Source organism: Meriones unguiculatus, chromosome 18, assembly GCF_030254825.1.
Source record: "Meriones unguiculatus strain TT.TT164.6M chromosome 18, Bangor_MerUng_6.1, whole genome shotgun sequence".
NCBI classification, from domain to species: domain Eukaryota; kingdom Metazoa; phylum Chordata; class Mammalia; order Rodentia; family Muridae; genus Meriones; species Meriones unguiculatus.
In genome coordinates this window covers 65,858,157-65,876,350 of record NC_083365.1, presented here as the reverse complement: position 1 = coordinate 65,876,350, position 18,194 = coordinate 65,858,157, and the positions used below count along the sequence as shown (strand labels likewise).

The 18,194-nt window shown below is 52.4% G+C and overlaps 1 protein-coding gene across 1 annotated transcript in view; it reads left to right on the top strand.

Moving 5' to 3' along the window:
• Window positions 1-731: 731 nt before the first annotated feature.
• The window catches only part of Gli2 (GLI family zinc finger 2), a 210,598-nt gene continuing 193,135 nt past the window's right edge, over window positions 732-18,194 (top strand). Inside the window, exon 1 of the mRNA XM_021633255.2 lies at window positions 732-1,190. The gene's annotated coding sequence lies outside the window, so the exon portion shown is untranslated. The remainder of the gene's footprint in view (window positions 1,191-18,194) is intronic.

The window sequence follows — 18,194 nt, the reverse complement described above, 5'->3', positions numbered from 1 at the left end:
TCTGGCTGCAGCAGCTTCGGTGCAGTCTCTGAAAAAATAAAACACCCCCCCCCACACACACACACTACAAAACACACAACAGCAGGCCCAAGGCTGCTGTCACTTCTCGCAGGCGCGCTCTCAGAGGGCGACTCGAGCGAGCCGCGGCCAGCCCGCGACCCTGGGCACCTGCCCTCGCTGCCCTGGCCAGGAGGGTCCGCGTGAAGCCAGCCTTGCTTCCCGTCAACACGTGTCTTCCTTCTGCCACGGCGCACGGAGGAGCTAGGAGTTTGGGAAACAACCGGCGGAGGGCCGAGGGGGTGGGGGGGAAGGGGAGTTCAGATATTGAAACCAGCAGTGGCAGAGCTCGGGAGCTCATCTGACTTGAGTTAGCAACCCCCACCCCGGCGCCTTAGGAAAAGTGTCGGAGACTGGGGTGTGCTCAGGTCCCCGAGCTGGAACTTTCCAGCAGCGGTGATTTCTTCCCTCCGCGCTGGAGTGGGAGAATCTGCGAGGTTCCCAGCCCCTCTCCTCCGGAGGCGGCTGGCTCGTCGCCCCCGCCCCCGGGCCCCCAGTCCCGGGGCTCTGCGGTCCCTGCCGGACCTTTCCTGGAGGGGTGCTTTCCTGCCTGGCACGGAGGCGGGGCGGAGTGTGTGCTCGCCCCCGGCTCTCCCCTCCAGGGTGGGGCCCGGCCCCCTCTCCCCAGGAGCGGGGTGCGCTCGGCGGCGGCGGGCAGGCCGGGGACGCGGCGGCCCGGGTGTGCCCAGGCTCGGCGCGCGGGGGCGCTGCGCCACCCGCGAGGCGCTGATGGCTTGCAGGAGTGCCGGCGTCCGCCAGCCGAGGCAGCACGGCTCCGCGGACTTTTTTTCAAACTCCTCTCATCAATGAGACTTCGAGGAGGAGCGGGAGGCGGCGGCGGCGGCTCCAGAGGACGCGGAGGAAGGCGAGGAGGAGCCAGGGGCAGGAACGCGGGCCGCGCGTAGCATCGCGGGCGCCCGGAGCTGCGGGCCCGCTGTCCCGAGGGACTGCCCGGGGCCCCCGCCCGCCCGCCCGCCGCGGTCCCCTCCTCCGCCCGGCCGGCCCCGCCCCGGCGGCGGCCCGACCCCCGCACTCGGCAGACCCCCGCCAGCCAAGTGGGGATGGGGCCCTCCAGCCACTGCCCGGAGCCCGGGAGGCCACCTGCGTGCTAGAGGCAAACTTTTGTCTCCTCGGTAAAGTTGCACCCCCCCCTTCTTCTTCTTCTTTTTTTTTTTTCTTTCTCGTGGTGGCGAAGCATTTCCTAGTCTGGCCAGCCTCGGCTGGGATGCTGTGCGGTCTTCGGGGTGTCTCTCCGCCAGGGAATGGAGATCGTGACAGTGATTTTAGGGGTGCCAGAGAGGGCGACCCTGACTGTAGTTCTGTTTCAGCGGCGGCTGGGCTGGAGGAGGGTCTCGGGGCTCCTAACTCGTGGCTGGGGGGGGGGGGTCGGTTTTATAGCGCTGTCCTGCACTCGAGGGGAAGTGCCTCTAGTTTTTGGGGTAACTCGGGCAGGCCGTTCGTGGACCGGTGGCGCCGCGCGGGGCCTGGAGGCGTTTGGGGGCGACGTGGGGGCTGCGGCGCCCCCTTCGACGGGGAGCCGGGGGCGCTCCTGCGGGACTGCGCGGAGGGCTGCAGCCGCCGGCCGCTCGGGAACTTCAGCTCCCCTCGGCGCTGCGAGTCGGCGTCCCGGAGCCTCGCCTTTCCTTTCTTCCTCCCTCCTGCCCCCATCACTGAACCCTGGTGCCCCTCTCCCCCCGCCGCCGGTCTCTGGGCCTCCGTTCTGGCTTCCTTACCTCCTTCTCCTAGCCCAGGTCCCCAGATCCCCTTGACTTCCCGAATGGATCCACGCGTAATCCTTCGCTGAGGGATCAGTTCCCCTTGCTCCTCACTTTCATCCTAGCCCCCACCTGCCCCCACTCCCAAGCAATCCCTCAACAAGTATATTTGCTGAGGAATTTGAAAAATCCACTACTGCAACTTGATCTGTGTGTGATGGATGGAGGAGCGGCGCGGACGGAGTTGGGCGCCAATCCTATTAAGGGTTTAGAGAGAGGGGAGCGGCTTTTCCCCCCCGGGAAAGGGGGAAGGGAAGGGACCGTGTGCTTGAGTGAGTTAGAGGGCTCCCGCCGCGCCGGGAGCTGGAAGTCCACCCAACTGGGCTTCTTTTCAGCCGGGCAGTAATTGCTCTCATTTCCTAGGAAACCTGACTTTTAGAGCTTGGGGACGCTGAGGATGGAGCCCCTGCGCCTCACCTCGGGTGACCTGGCCAGGGAGGCGCGCTTAGGTTGTGGGGCGTCCCCCCCTCCCCCGGGCGGTCTCTTTTGTGTAACTGTCCTGTGGTTCCCAGAGCTGATCCTAGTTGGAGCAGGGGTAGGAAAGACTCTCCTGGCAGTCTGTCCCTCAGGGGCTGGGAAAGGGTGGGTTCTGCACCCCTCCTGTTCCCCCAGTTGTAGCATCCTTCATCTTGGAGTTCGGTGGCCGCACGGTGTCCTGGGCCCCTGCCCCTCCGCCTTCGCTGGGCGTGTGAAGGTTTAATCCCCACAGCTTTAGATAAAGGGAACAGTTGTAAAACGCTCATATGCTGTTTGCAGACGAGGCTCTGGGGGATGTTGGGGAATTTGAAAGTAAACGTTTCCCTCGCAAGCGGCATAAAATAGTGTTTAAACAAATATTGTATTGGCATGCTCCGGGGGCTCGGTGCCAAAAAAGTAAAGTAAATAAACTGTGAAATCCAAAATATACAGCACGGGGGGATAGCGGGCGGAATAGGCGGGCTTGTCACAAGTCTCCTTGATGCTATCTGTTTGCTCTAGCCACCTCTCCTTGGAGCCCCCTCCCCGCCGCCCATTTCCTCACCTTGCCTGCGGTTTCCCTTGCTGAGTAGGCTTCCACGGGTCGCGTCTGGGGACTCGTCCTGCCTGGCCTGGGAGCGGTCCCTTCAGGAGCTCAGTCGGTTTGGAACGGGGGAGGGAATACATTGTGCTCCTACCTGGACTGGTATCCCCATCCTGGGGGAAACATTCTGGATGCTTTTTTGCTTTGAGTTTTGAGACTCTTGCCTTCTCCCAGCTTCTGTTCTGTCCTGCGGTGCTATTCCCAGAATGTCTAATCTAAACCGTTCAGACTCCCCTCCCCCCAAAGCCTTTACTTCTTGAGTCTCTTCATCTCGCTTTCGCTTTCTCAAACTTGCTGCTTCTCTCTAGAGGCTTCCAAGAGTTTGAAAGGCCTCTTCCGGATGCAGTTTCTACCCAGATGCTGTATGGAAAGCTCATCTGATGACTTCTAACATTGATTGTATTTAGGAAGAGTTGGGATGCGCCCAAATGTCATGAAGTGTTTCCTGATTCCAGGGGTCTTAGAGTAACACAGAAGAAGGTCCTGCGTAGGAGGGTGTCCCGTAGGAGATCCACTCTTGCCTGGATCCTCTGTCTGGGGTGAGGTTGACAGGGAGCGAACCCCCCCCCAAAAAAAAAAAACAGGCTGGGACTCAGCCATGAGCTAGGTGGGACTGTGACTGATAAAACTGTTTCTGTGATTAGAGAGAACTGACGTGGTGGGAGCATGCACAGAATTCAGACTCAAAAATTCGGGTCTTGGAAGGGGGACCACCTTGAAGCGTGTGTGGAGTTAGCCAGGATGCTCCACTTTTCTCGAAATGTTTCTTTGGCCTTCCAGGCCCCGGAGAATGTTGAGCACTGAGAGAGCTTTTGAGTTGCTTAATCTTACGAGGGAGCCATGGGTTCCCCCGTCACAGGCTCATTTTCTCATGTTGCGCAGGTCTCAGGGGCTGTGTCCTGTAGTCGGCCTGTTTGCACGGCAGACTGTAAATACACAAATACTTCACTCCTTTTTGTCTCCCACAAGAGCCCTGTACACAGTGCAGCCCCTGGGGCTGGATTAGTGAAGCCGGGACGGTCTGCAAGCAGGCAGGCAAAATTGGATATTCGCCTACACTAAGTACCCTCCTCCCATCAGCATCCCCCTCCCGGAAAACTTGAGTGCCCAGACACTAGCGATTCCCTTTAAATGAGACCGTGAGGTTGTTGTATGCACTGTGAAAGCTGCTGTGACCCCTCACACCCAGCTGGCTTGTTAAAGCTCAAAAACAGAGTCCTAAAACCTTGTGGGTGCAGCTGGCCTTTTCTGGTGCAAACCACAAGGAAGGGGGGGGGGACCTGCCTGCACGTTTGGCTGGGGGTGGGGGGCAGGAGAACTACCTGTACAGTGCCTGTTAACTGGTCCTTCAGGGGCCACAGGGCCAGGTGGACCTCACTGAGGCCAGCTGCAGCTGCTGGGCCGAGACCCTTTGAAAGGGAACCCCAGGGAAGCAGCGCCCTCCTTTCTTCTTTTCACTAAGCACCAGAGGCTTGGACCCGCGAAGAATGCCAACTAGAGAAAGACTGTATTCTCAGCTCCTAGAACATCCCGAGAGGCAGGGTTGGTGATCGGATCGACAGCCAGACTGCCCAGATATCTAGTGCACAACTTGCTCTCACTTTTCAAGAATATGGGGGGGGGGGGGTAAGTACTCTGAAACTGTTTGCTAGTAGCAAATATGGGACCAGGTCAGCAGCACTGGCTGGCGTCCGACCCTAGAGTGAAGGCCACCTTTCTAGATGTCTGTGGCTTTCACATAGACACACCACCACACTCATGCTAATCACTTTTCCCCAAATCCGAGGGCTCGTGAAAAGTGTAAAGGACTTAGAAAATAAAATATTTGCTTATTGTTTTTAGCTTTTTGAGGGTGACAAAATCTTGGGAAAACACAGGGGAGAGTCCACTCTTCATGTGGCTTACCGCCCTGGATCCTTCCAGCAGAAGAGGTCATAATGTTTCTGTTTAGCTTTTCCCTCTGGCTTCTTAAATAACACACATGTGCTGGGAAATAATCCTCTTAAGATGTGACCAGACAGTACCCATTAAACTGTTTTTTTTTTTTTTTAACTTGGGATTAAATAGAATGAATTAATGTGGGATTTTTGGTGTGTGTTTCACATGTGTGTTTCTAAAAAGGCAGGTTTCTGGGAAGTGCGTTTTAACTGAGTGCTGGGTTTCAGCATTAGCATAAGAAAACCACTTTTAGTGCTTTTGCTATTGTCTTGGATGAGGAGTTGGTACTGATGGGAGCTGAGAAGGGTGGTGGCCCATTGAGATGCTTCCAGCAGCCCCTGCTTCGTCCTCTGCTTTCGGATCTGGGATCAGATAGCACTTTTATCTTGCCTTTTCTCTATTCTCTGCCCTTTTTGATGCGGCCACTTTTGTCCACGTTTATTGACTGCTTTCTTCTCTGCAAATCTGTGAAAAATTTCACGAACCAAAAAATCAGCTAATGAAATAAAGAGAACTTTTTTATTCATCATCAGCAGGGGCTGGGATGGGATTCACCTCTTTGGGTGCAGAGGGAACTCAGGAAGGCCGAGGGCGGCCCTTTTACAGACTGGATTCCCACCCAAGGGAACATGAAACACCGCTGTCAGAGGCCGGTGGCCAGTCTTGCTGCAGCCCCCAGACTTTTCCTCCGGGATCCAGGCACTGAGGGGTTGGCACGGGTGGAGGAGAGAGAGCCTCACAGCCCGTCCCTGCCCTCAGCCTCTCCTGGGACACAGTTAAGTATCTCTCTACCTCTAGACCTGGCTCTCACCCTGTAATTAGGCAAAGCCCCGAGTGTGATTACGGCTGCTGACTTGGCGGGGCTTGGAGCCCTTTTGCCTGTTTGAGAGTGAACTCTTGCTCTTTCCTGATCTTACCGGGCTCTCATTCCTCTGGGCTGCTGCGTGCCTCCCCTATTTCTTCCCTCCCTCCCTTCAGTCTCTTCTTCGTTTTTCTCCTTCCCTTTTCCCTTTATCTCACCTTCCTTCTCCCCTTAACTTCCCTCTCTCCTTTCTTTCCCCCATCTTTCCTTTTCTTCTCTCTGCCTCCACTTTCTTCTTCTGCCTTCTCCTCTCAGCACCCCCCTCCTTACCATCTTCATTCCTGCTTTCCTCTCCCTCCTGCTCCTCTTTGTCTCTCCCTCCTCCGCCCCACCCCCGCCCGTCTCCCTCCGCCCCATCCCGCCCCGCCCCGCCCCGCCTCTCCGAGCCTCCGCCGTCCCGGTGGGGCCGCGCAGGCCGCGTGTCCGGGCGGCGCCGAGCGCGCCCGGTCCGGGGAACATTCCGTGCCCGAGCGCCCGCGGCCTCCCACCTGCGCGCCCGCCCGCTCCGCGGCGCGCGAACAATGGCCACATTGTTGCGGCGGGTGGCGGGAGCCGCCCGGGACCCTGCTCGTGGCCGGCTAGGAGGAAGGCCAGCGGGCCAAGTCGCGGCGCCCGCCTGGGGCGCAGTGCCCACCTGAAGCCGGGGCCCGCGCCGCGGCCCCAGCCCACCTGCCCCTGGGGCTCCTTCCCCACGCTTCCCGCAGACGCTCATGTTTAGAGAACCGGAGCAGTTGATGAGAAAGAGACCGGGTCGCCAAACTTTGGTGCTGTTGGAAACTTTCCTAAAGACTTCCGCAGACTCCAAAGGCCCCAAAGCTGGGGAGGAAAGGGTGCTTCTCGGGGCAGTGCCTGTTCGTCCTGACCTCTCAGCTTGCAGAAAAAGATCTTTGAACACTTAGGACACATGTTTAAAAGAGCATCGTGCGGGGCCCCGCACAGACCCCTTTCAGGCCCTGCTTAGCGCCCTGTCTTTGTGCCTTGGACAATGAAATAAGTCAGGCCGACTTTGGAGCCTCATTTATAAGAAACTGTAAGGGCCGCTCAAGTACACTTGTGCTAAGTTGAATTGATTGAAATTTAATGGCGGTTAGTGGCGATGAATGGTAATGATTTCCCAGCGTATCTTTGGCTTACTTGACATTAATAACTGGTGTGTGTGTGTGTGTGTGTGTGTGCAAGGCTGAGCCCGCTTCGAGCCCGCCACACACAGGAGGCAACTGCATTATTCATCTTCCTACATGCCAGGCCTTTCCTCAGATCCTTTCCCTTCTTGCTAGATTGCAGTTGCTTGCATGATTTACACACACACACATACGCGCACGCACACACATACGCACACACCAAAAAAATGGTAGAAAGAAGGAAAGAAAAATCTTTCTCCATTGAGTGTGTACATCATGTCAGCATAAATTTGAGCTCAGGATTTTTTTTTTTTCAGTTCTTACATAAATCAGCTTCCAATACACAGACTGTGATGAGTTTGTTTTAGATGGCATCATGAATTAATGGTATGCAAATCGAAGCTTTGTAGGTGGAATGATTTACTTAAAAACTTCAACTTCTAGTATTTAGGCTTATTCATTATGTTGGGAGTTTTAAAAAAAAAGTCCATATTTTTAAGCCCAAGATGGGGAGGTTAGTATGCTTCTGTTTGCAGTGTAGGCAGAGATGGAGGACTGGGAAGAGGCTTAATTTGTTGCTTTCCTTTGAAACTGTGCATTGGCCTTGGGAGTTGGGGTTAGGCCCAGTACGGTCTGCGGAAGACACAGAAACACACTGGTGTAAATTGAAGTGTGGGGACAAGAAGTGTGACCATGCCGGTGCTGGGCAGAGGGAACAGGGCTGTGGTGTGGGCCCTGGAGCCTCTGCGGGACTCCCACTTCAATCTGAACTGGTCATTAAGTACTTGATTATGAAGTGGCGATGGTGTGGAAACTCGGGCCTGAGGACCACCCAGGCAATTAATCCAGAGAATTTCTTTTCTTACGCAGGGAGTTTTCCTCTGAGACAAGTGGAGGCAGAGAAAGAGTGGAAGACGTGGGTTTTGTAGAGAAATCAGGCTAAACCTCTTGTGTTGCTCTCAGGAAAAGAGACCAAGCTACACTACTGCTTGGTGACCTCCAGCAAGCTCTGTCTGTGTATTACTTTCTTCATCGCTTCCACCAAATACCTCTCAGAAGTACCTGAAGGAAGAGAGGGAGGGAGGAAGGGTAGGAAGGCAGGAGAGAGGGAGAGAGGGAAGGAGGGAGAGAGGGCAGGAGGGCTTATTTAGGTCCACAGTTCCAGGAGATGCAGTCCATCGAGGCAGAGACAGGATGCTGACCTGGAGTGTGAGGTGGCTCAGTATGTGGCGTCCACAGTTAGGAAGCAGAGAGCAATGAATGCTGGTACTTAGCCTGAGGTCTCTCTTTCTGCATTCTAGGGCCCCCCCACCCCCATAAGACAGTCTTACCCACATTTAGAACGGATGGGCTTTCCTACTTCAGTTCACCTAACCTAGAAAGCCCTTCACTGACCTTTCCATAGGCTTGTCTCTCGGGGGACTTTCGATCATGAAGGGGAAAGGTGTTGGGGGCTGCAGCCTCTTCTCCCCAGCAGCCAACATTTCCTGCTCCCTGGGCAGCACTCACCAGGGGTCAAAGGGAGGCAGGGCAGTAGTGGGAAACTCTGGGGTCTGTGGCAAGGGGTGTGCCTCTGCATTGCCCTCTTTGAACTCTCTTGCCAGGCAATCTCAGAATTCAGTATAGCTCTAGGACAGTGGTTCTCAACCTTCCTAAGGTTGTGACTCTTTAATACAGTTCCTCAGCCTCTCAACCCCAACCCCCCAAAAATAAAATAAATTTATTTTTTGTTGATACTTCATAACTAATTTTTGCTACTGTTTTATTGTAATGTGTATATCTGATACGCAGAGTATCTGCTATTTGACCCCCAGTGAAAGGGTCGATTGACCCCAAGGGGGCCACGACCCACAGGTTGAGAACCACTGCACTGGGTTATAGTTAAAGGGGAATGGGTCATGGGTACACCGATGGCCACTTGGTCAGTGATGGCCTTTTCAGGCTCCCCTGAAAGCTGAAGGCAGTTTAAGAAGGGCTGACACATAAATATGTCTCGGATCTTTAAAGATGAAGGCAGCATTTTGACTGTTCAAAAAAAAAATTGAGGTCACCGATGTCCAATGCCGAGTTGAAGGCCCGTCACTCAGCCATCTCCTCAGACAGCCCTGGGCTGCGCCTCCATGATGCATAGTGTGTGTCCACACAGGGACAGAATATTTAGGGCTGTCCCTCCCTGTCTTCGGGAGAGATCAAGGTGATAGGGCGGCTCTGGTTTGGTTCAGGGGCAAGGTATGCATGCGGTGCCTCGTTTATGCCCAGGGAGAGGGCTTCAGCGGATCAGCCAAGGCCTATTAGGTATGCAGATCAGGAGTGAAGCAGGGTGGGAGGGGAGGAAGTGAACGGGAAGGGTTTGTCTAGGGAAGATGAAGTGTGTAATAGACATAATATAGTAGGTCACACTTGCAATATAGTCTGTTCCAGGGCCCTTTGCGCTGGCAAACGTGAGGCGAGATGTGTGATGGGTACATTTATGCAGAATTCCGCTTACGTCAGTAAGACCGAAAGCACCAGCTCTCTGTGACCTGGATTGTTTTCTGGTCTTGGGATATGCAAGAGATAGCAGTGGACTGGGACCACGGCTCAGGTGGTGAAGTGCCTGCAAACACGAGGACTTGGAACCCCAGAACCCACATAAAAGCCGGGCTCGGCAATGTGGGTCTGTAATCTCAGCCCCGGGAGACGCAGAGACAATTGGATTGGAGTTGAACTTGGAACTTATTGGCCAGCCAGTCTAGCCAAATCGATGAGCTCCTCATTTCAAAAAATAAGATGGAGGAGATGGCTCAGAGTGTAACAGTGGCTGCTGCCGCTCCTGATGACCCGAGTTTGATCCAGGGGACCCTCAAGGTAGAAGGGACTGATTCCTGAAAGTTGTCGTCTGACTTCTGCGTTCTTGGCTCCCCTCCCCCAACAAATAATAATAACAAAATTGAGGAAGATATCTGCCATTGACCTCTGGCCATCCATGTACATGTGCATGTACACTTACATGAACTTGTACATACAACACACGTATACACGCACACGCATACACACACTTCAAAATGAGTGAGTAGCAGCAGACCTGAGGCTGGGCGTCATAGACTGTCTCCACGTGGGGCTCTTTATGATGAGGTTCAGGTGGGAAACCTATTAAGTGTGCCCCAGGGAGACTCTGCTACATGAATACTTTGCCACAGTGGGCGCCTTTATCAAGGTGGATGATGCAAGATCAACCTTTTTTATTTTTTAAGACAGGGTCTCATGTATCTCAGGCTGTTCTCAAACTAAATACATAGCTAAGATGACCTTGAACTTCTCTGATGCCCCAACACTACCTTCCAAGTACTGATATTACCGGTGTGTGCTGCCTTGCCTGATCTGCAGCATGCTAAAGAAGGAACCCAGGACTTTGGGCATGCTTAGTAAGTATTCTACCAGCTCGGGGTAGTATTCCTGGTTATTGCCACCTTTTCATTTATTTATTTAGAAATTATGAAGGCCCTTAGCTTCAGGTCAGTCCAGATCTGCATTATCAGCACATTGGAAGACTTTCACCTGCTTTGTCCAGTGTTGCTGGACTGGGTGTCATGGTCAAGCAGATTAAGTGAAAACTGAGTTGCTTATGGCCAAAATAGAGAAGTGTTCTCTAGGGTAGGATCTCCTTCATGGGACAGAGACAAGACCGGAAGACCAGTCTGGTGCTCAGCACAGTCCACCCGAAGATTAGGATCTTTGGAGCGGTGGCCTTGTCAGTCACTGAAGTCCTGATGGGGGCTTTCCCATAACTTCAATTCTGTTGCTGCAATAAAATATCCTGACAAAAGGCAATTTAGGAGAGAAAAGGTCTACTATTTTAGAGTATAATTCCAAACAGTTTGTAACATCCCACCTACAGTCAAGAGCTGAGAGAAATTAGTGCATAGATGTTGCTTGCTTGCTCACTCATTCTTACACAGTTGAGGAGTCCCTAACTAGGAAATGGTACTACCCACAGTGGGCTTTATCCTATTACATCAAGTAACAATAAAAAACCTCGACAGACATGCCCACAGGCTAACCTGATCTACATAATCCCTCAGTAAAGACTTTCTCTCCAAGTGATTATATGTTGTGTCAAACTGACAGTTAAACCATCACAGGCTTTTAAATGCCTGAGGCTCTGCTCTGATACATACCATCAGGCAGTCTGTTCATATTACAAGTACACGTGAATAATAAATTCCAGAATGAATAAAAACATTTTGTCTTGGTGTGTGCGTATGTGTGTAGTTCCCGTATGCCCAGGTTCTTGTGAGCTTAGTCTCAGCTGCTGCTCCCAGACACTGTGCAACCTTTTTTTTTTTTTTTTTTTTTTTTTTTGAGACAGGGTTCTCACTAGCCTAAAGCTTTTCAAGTATGCGAGACTGGCTGGCCACCAAATCTCAAGGACCCACCTGTCTCATTTCCCCAGCACTGGGATTATAAGCTTGTGTCAACATACCTGGCTTTAGATTTTATTTTAATTACATTTATCTGTTTATTCTGTATGTGTCCGTGTGGAGGTGCCATGAATGCCACCGTGTGGACATGGAGGTTAGAAGACAGATTGTGGGAGTCAGTTCTCTCGTTCCACCATTGGTGGCGGGGTTGGGGGTGGGAGGATGGGGGTTGGCAGTGTCTTGGGAATCAAACTCACTTTGACAGGCCTGGCAGCAAGGGTCTTTACCTCAGGAGCCATCTTGCTGGCTCCACACCCGGATATTTATGTGGGATCTGGAGATAGAATTCGGGTCTTCAAGCTTATAAAGTGAGCGCTTTACTGCCTGAGTTACCTCCCAGCCCAAGAAGAAGCCATCTGATAAGCGGAATGTGCGATGCACGGACCGGTCCTCAACCTTGGTCGGAGGGTGGCCTTCAGAGCAGGTTTCTCACCTGACTGTGTTTGCGGAGTCGTTCACTCCCAAGGGTGAATTTGCAAAGGATGCAGGAATTTAAGGCCAGCCTGGGCTACATGAGATCCTACCTTAAAGCAACAACAAAAAGGGCAGAGAGAGCTCTCTATGCATCTATCTCCATCCATCCACCGCTCCATCCCTCCTCTACCCTACCTCTATCTATGGTGTGAATTAAAGGTCTGAGGCAAAGTCTGAATGGCCCACTCAAAGCAACAGTGGGAAGGCTGGAGCTGGGTCTGTGAGATGTTTCTCTTAAATTCTCACCTGTGTGTTGTTTCCAGGACATGCATAAGCCTGGGGTCCTATCTTATTAGTAGTTCCTAGGGCTTCCCCCGGAGCAGCCAACATCTGCTGGGAGCAAGGGCAGGCCAGGGATATCTGACAAGGTCAGGAAGCATTTTGGCACAGCTGGCTGGGTAGAGACTATGGCAAGAGGCTATCCAGCCTAAATGTTGAAGTGCAGCTAATGGAGGACCCTGGGTGGGTGATGGGCATCAGCAAAGCCTGCCATGGGTGTTCCTGCTGCCTGACATCCAAGAGGCTGCTGGTGAGGCAGGTGTAGGGCTCTGTGATGTGGAGTGTGGTAGCAGGCAGCAGTGTTTCTTACACACTTCATCCTTACCTGGAAGCCCTAAGTGTCCTTTCTGTCCCCTGCCTTTGAAATGGTTTGGCTCGTGCCATCAAAAGGACTTCCTTGTGTAATCCATCAGTCAATCAGCCGACACTTACCGGAACATCTGTTGGGTGCCTGGAGCTGATGAAACTTCAGCAACACAGGCTCACCTTGCCAGCCTGGTTTAGCGCCCAGCGGCTGAAACCCCAGGCTTCTCTACGTCTACTTGGGGAGCTGGAGTACCCAAACTGTTGTCCTAGGGAAGCTGGGTGGGGCTGTTTCCCTGTCTGCAGGTGGTCAAGGTCCTTCGAACATAACAGATATGTCCCTGGGATCTCTTAGGTAGAAAAAGCAAGTCTTGGGTCAATACAAGGCCTGGCCTTTTCCTGTGCCTTTTTTTTTTATTTAAAAATTTATTATTACTATGTATGTATGTTTATATGCATGGTGTGTGTGTGTGTGTGTGTGTGTGTGTACCTGTGTGCCATGAAGTGATGTTGCGATCAGAGGACAGCTCACCCAGCTATGCTGATCTCAGGATATGTCTGACTGTTCCCCAAAATGTTGGGGTTACAAGCACATATACCTGCTTTTTTTTTCCTCTCTCTCCCTCTGAGCCTTTCATCCTTCTCTAGCCCCTCAGAACATTTTTTTGAGGAGGAAAATGGTTATACGTTTCCTTTGGTGTCTCAAGAAATCCAAGCCCACCAGGCAGAATCCAGGTTGGCTTTCTTGCTCTGGGAGAGCAACTCTGGTTACTGATTGATTTTTAATGTTAAGTTTTTACATCATCTAAGCACATGCCTGCAGTTCATTTGGGCCCCACATGTAATCTGTGTTGGATGGGATGCAGCTGTTTGGAATCAGTTGGGGATGGGCGGAAGTAAGCAGAGCTGGAGACTGGCTTTGTGTTTGAGCTACTACTGGACCTCAGGCCAGCCGCTGTCCCTCAGTCTCTCCCTCTCCCTCCCTCTCTCCCTCTCCTTAACATTTTATTTATTCATTTTTGTTGTGTGTCTGTGTGTAGGAATATGTATGCCATAAATCACCTGTGAAGGTCAAAGGACAGCTTTCAGGAGTGATTCTCTCTTGTCCCGATGTGGTTTCTGGGAGTCTAACTCAGATCCTCAGGCTTGGTGCCAAGTACCTTTATCTGTTGTGCCTTCTTGCCAGCCCATTTCTTTCACTCTTTAAGCTGTCACATTCAGATCCTGGAGTTTAAAATTCTCTGTTGGTGATTAGAAAGGGTTTTATTTGAGTTTTGATTCTCATCTTACCTTGACCTGGGTTACCTGATGGAAAGTGCCACGCCCTTGAATGCTAAGCACTTCCAAAACGAAAGTGACCTTGGAGACCTGGTTGGCCTTGGGCCTTGTGTGGGGTGCCTGCTGGTGCCTGGTTGTGAGCCCATGGGTTTACACGTGCCACTGAGTCTTTGTGGTGTTGCTGGCATTGCTCACGTTCCCAAACAGAAAATGTCAACGTCATGACTCCCTGCTGCTCTGGGGTTCAGTTCAGCCCTGTTCTTCTGGGGAAGAGGTGGGGGTGGAGGAAGAGCAAGTGGAGGGATGCAGCAGGTAGGTACAGGTCACAGCTTGATCTGGGTCGAGAAGATTCCAGCAGTCCAGAATGTGTCTCTGCGGTTAGGTTTAGTCTAGTTCCTTTACTGCTTGCTTCAAGAGAAAGCCCACCCACTTGTCCCTGCTGTGGTCACTGGCTCTGAAGGAAGGCTATAGCATTTCCTTTGCTCTCTCCCCCCGCCCCTCACCACACACAGGCTATGCTACCACATGGGCAAGTCTATGTGTGTCTCTCTTGCCCAGTGATTCTCCTGAAAGGGATTGTCCAGATAGGACTGGGTACTTTGGTGGGACATGCCCTTGGGGGTGGGGTTAGCTCAGAGCAGGCACTGAAGACAGATTAGAAAGCATAATGGAGGGCCGGGGTTGTAGCTCAGTAGGTAGAATGCTTGCTCATCGTGCAGAAAGCCCTAGGTCCAGTCCCCAGCTCCACACACACTAGGGCAACTGGTTCACACCTCAACTCCCACAGAGAAAATCTTCAAAAAGTTATCTTGGCAGTGAACGGAGCTGCCCTTACAGTACCGGCAAGTGGATCACAGGCACCAGAATGCCGTGGGCTGTGCTTTTCTTCTCTCCAGGAGAGGGTCAGTGTTTGTCAGGGGGAGTTTCATTTCCCTGATTTACTTTCTCTCCCCTTTTCTCTCTTCTCCTCTTCGCCTCTCCTCTCCTCTCTCCCCCCTCTCCCTCTTTGCCCCCCCCCGCCAGGTGTTGCTGTGTTAAAACACCATGACCAAAAGCAACTTGGAGGGGAAAAGGGTTTATTTCCTCCCACAGCTTGTTCATCATCCAGGGAAGTCAGGGCAAGAACTCAAAACTCCAGGAACCCAGAGGCAGGAACTGATGCAGAGGCCGTGGAGGGGTGCTGTTTACTGGCTTTGAACCCAGGACCCCCAGCCCAGAGCTGTCTCCACCTGCAATGGGGCTAAGCGCTCCCACATCAATCACTAATCAAGAAAACGTCTTAGAGACTTGCCCAAAGGCCAATCCGGTTCAGGCAGTTTCTCAATTAAAGTTCTTCTAAAATGATTTCGTGCCAACGTGACATAAAACTAAGCAGCACACAGGGCCTTATATAGCCCAGGCTGGCCTGAAGCTCAACATGAATCTGAGGATGCCTTTGACTGGAGGTCCTCTTGCCCCCACTTTTTGAGAGCTGGGGTCTTGGGCATATGTACTGTGCCTGGCGTGCGCTGGAGATGGGATCCAGGCCCAGCATGGTAAGCCTTTGTCTCTTTCCATGGTCCTTGCTCCCATCACTTTTTACAACATTGCATTTGTTTATTTTGTGTGTAAGTGTGTGAGAACGTACTTGTTGGAGCATGCACGTGGGGCTCAGAAGACAAACTGACCAAACTCAGAACACGGGGGACAAGTGCCTTTACCTGCTAAGTCATCTCCCCAGACCCTGGCTGCTTTGAAGATTTTCTGCCTTTCTAGTTTTTTTTAATCAGTTTTTAGGGCAAAAATGCCAGTTATTTACCCTAGTTATTTCTTTCTTTTACCTCCCGCTTTGCTGGGGGCTCGTTACAGCGTGTTGGGGGTTGCCCCAGAGCTAGTAGGCTCTCTTCATTGCTAATTCGTTTTTTTTTTTCTCCCTTTCATAGTAGATAGTTGTCACCACTGTTTCATCAACTCCTGGAGGCCCTCGCCATCCTGAAGAGTTCAAATCCACCACCGTCACACCCAGTGTGGCTCTGAAAGTTTGACGGGTCTTTTCATGTCTCCTGAGTTCCTTCTCAAACATGTGGTTTGCAGCCTGAACTACTTCATGCCCCTGTCAGCTCATTTTACCATCTGTGTCTTTTCTGGCTCAGGGATGGTTTACTTAGTTCTTTATCCAGTGTAGATTATATTTCCCTGCCTTCTTATCGAGGGGAGCACATGCTTGGGACTCTTTGGTACATTCTTGAACTGTACTTTTAAACTGTTAATTGGTTAAAAAAAATTTTTCCCCTGAAAATCTTCTTATGCTCTCTCAGAGATGTGGTTGATTTGTTGGGAGGAGGGCATTAATCTATTTTTTGGTGGTCTCATGTAGCCCAGGCTGATCTTGAACTTACTCTCTAACTGAGCAGTAGCACCTTTCACTGGTGATCCTCCTGCCTTGACTTTCCAAGTGCTGGAATGACAAGTGTGCACCACTGTGCCTGACGTACGTCATGCTCAGGAGAGAACCCGGGGCTTCCTGCATGCTGGGCAAGCCCTCAGCACCCAGCTGCACGCCCAGCTCGAGCGTTCAATCTCTGAAGTTTTCTTAGATAGGATAGGGTGGTGGCGGCCTACTGAGTGATGCCAGGTGCCCTGTGTCTTCTGAGGCCTGGGTGGTGGGTCTGGGCACCGCTCCTCTGCATGTACATCAAGCACTGTCCTCTGGCAGCCTTTGCCCGCTCCTTTCTCTGTAACCTGGGAAGAACAGACCTCAGCTGAGTATATTCTACTGGGTCTCAAGACCCCCCATCCCCTGTGTGTTGCCCCTGTGGCTGGTTTGAATCTTCCTTCTCTATAGCTGTCATGCAAACTCTAGCTCCCACGGACTCTAGACGCTTAACAGTATATCCTCCACCCAGCAATCTACCGATGTGCTTGGCCTGCGCTGCAACCGGAGACTCTCTCCAGACAGTAAGCTGGGCCTCGTAGGGCTCACCTCCCTTCACTGCCTGGCATGCTTTAAATGTTTTGTCTGGTTTTTTGGTGGTTTCGGGTGGGAGCCTAAATCTGGTCCCTGTTATTCCATCTTGGCCAGCAGTGGGACATTTAATTTGCATTTTTTCTCACGAGGAGGACCGTTCCAGTTTTAAACAGTGGAAAGTATTCCACAGCCCTGTGGTCCTCACCCTGGGTCTGTCTGTGAAGGGTGTGAGGAACTTACAGCTGGGAGGGCCAGGGACACCTCACCTCCGTCCCTGGAGTGGAGGCCTCAGGGAACATGTGTGGGCTGGAGCTTTGTGTTTTACCCAGTACCGCAGGCAACCTCAGCAGCTTGTCCAAGGGCTGTGTGCACAGCTGAGCGTGGGAGCCTCGTCAGAAGTACAAAACCCCAGAGTGCTTGGGCTTGCCAGCAAAGGCACTCGTTCAAGATGTTGTCATGGGGAGAAAGGGGAAAGCGGAAGTGGGAAGGGCCTGGTGTGAATGGTGCTGGCTGGGAGGCCTGGCTTGCTCCCCCTGACTGGGCCTCTCAGGCCTGGCTGTAAGACCCTGGGCTTTGTCTCACCCTTCCCTATGACAGAGAGCTGGGGCCTAGGCACAGATGTGCCTGAGCCCTTAGCCTGCCTATAAGCTCAGGAGAGAGGAAGTGGGGCTCCCTGGAATCTATGAACTCAGCCATAGAGATGGAAAATATCTGCTCAGCCTGTGGCCTTGAGAGCGGTGGCTGAAGAAGCCGTAAATCATCCACAGGCTGGGAGAGCTGCCTTTGCTCCTCTGTGGCCTGAAGAGAGGGCTGTGGGTGGGCCCTGGGGAGCCCACTGTCCAAATGCCAGGCTAGAAGCCGGAAACTCAGGGCGTCAGAGTTAGGGTCAGTGGGCTCTGGGGACCTGCATCTCCAGGCCTCTGGTTGGCTGGAAGGGAAGTGTAGTGGTGATGACTTGTCCAGGGATGTACAGGCTGACCCAAGGCTGAAGCCCAGCTGGCCTCCCCTCCTCTCCCAGAGAAAAAGGGAAGCCGGAAGAGGGTGGTGACTGAGCAAGCACTACTCTGCCTAATTGTGTGTATGTTTGTGTGTGTCTATGTGTGTCTGCGTGTGTGCATCTGTGTATGGCCCAGACGACAATGTCAGGTGAGGGTCTTTGCCTTCTACTTTGAAACAGACTCTTGTTTGCCACTGTGAGCATATACGTGAAGGCAAGTGAGCCCCACAGCCCGCCCATGGAGGTCAGAGGACATCCTGAGGTAGTCCATTTTTCCTTTCACCACACTGAGATGGTAGATCTCAGCATCAGGATGGTAGATACAGAGGGATCAGGAGTCCAAGGTTTTCCACGGCTACATAGAGAATTTGAGACCAGCCTGGGCTACATGAAACTGTTATTATTATTATTATTTTTTAATCATTAAGTGAGTTGCTTGGTTACTAGTCTCCTTGAGCCCCTGATAGGAAACCAGCCACAGGGCACCATCCATCTGCCCACCTCCCCTAATCATTGTAGCTGGATCCCTGTGGTCTGCCTATTCCTCACCAAACTTCACCATCGTTTTTCATCTCCTCCTCCTTCCTGAAGTTCTGTGTCTGCCTTCTTGCAAAAACCAAAACAAAACTTGCCTCTGGAATGC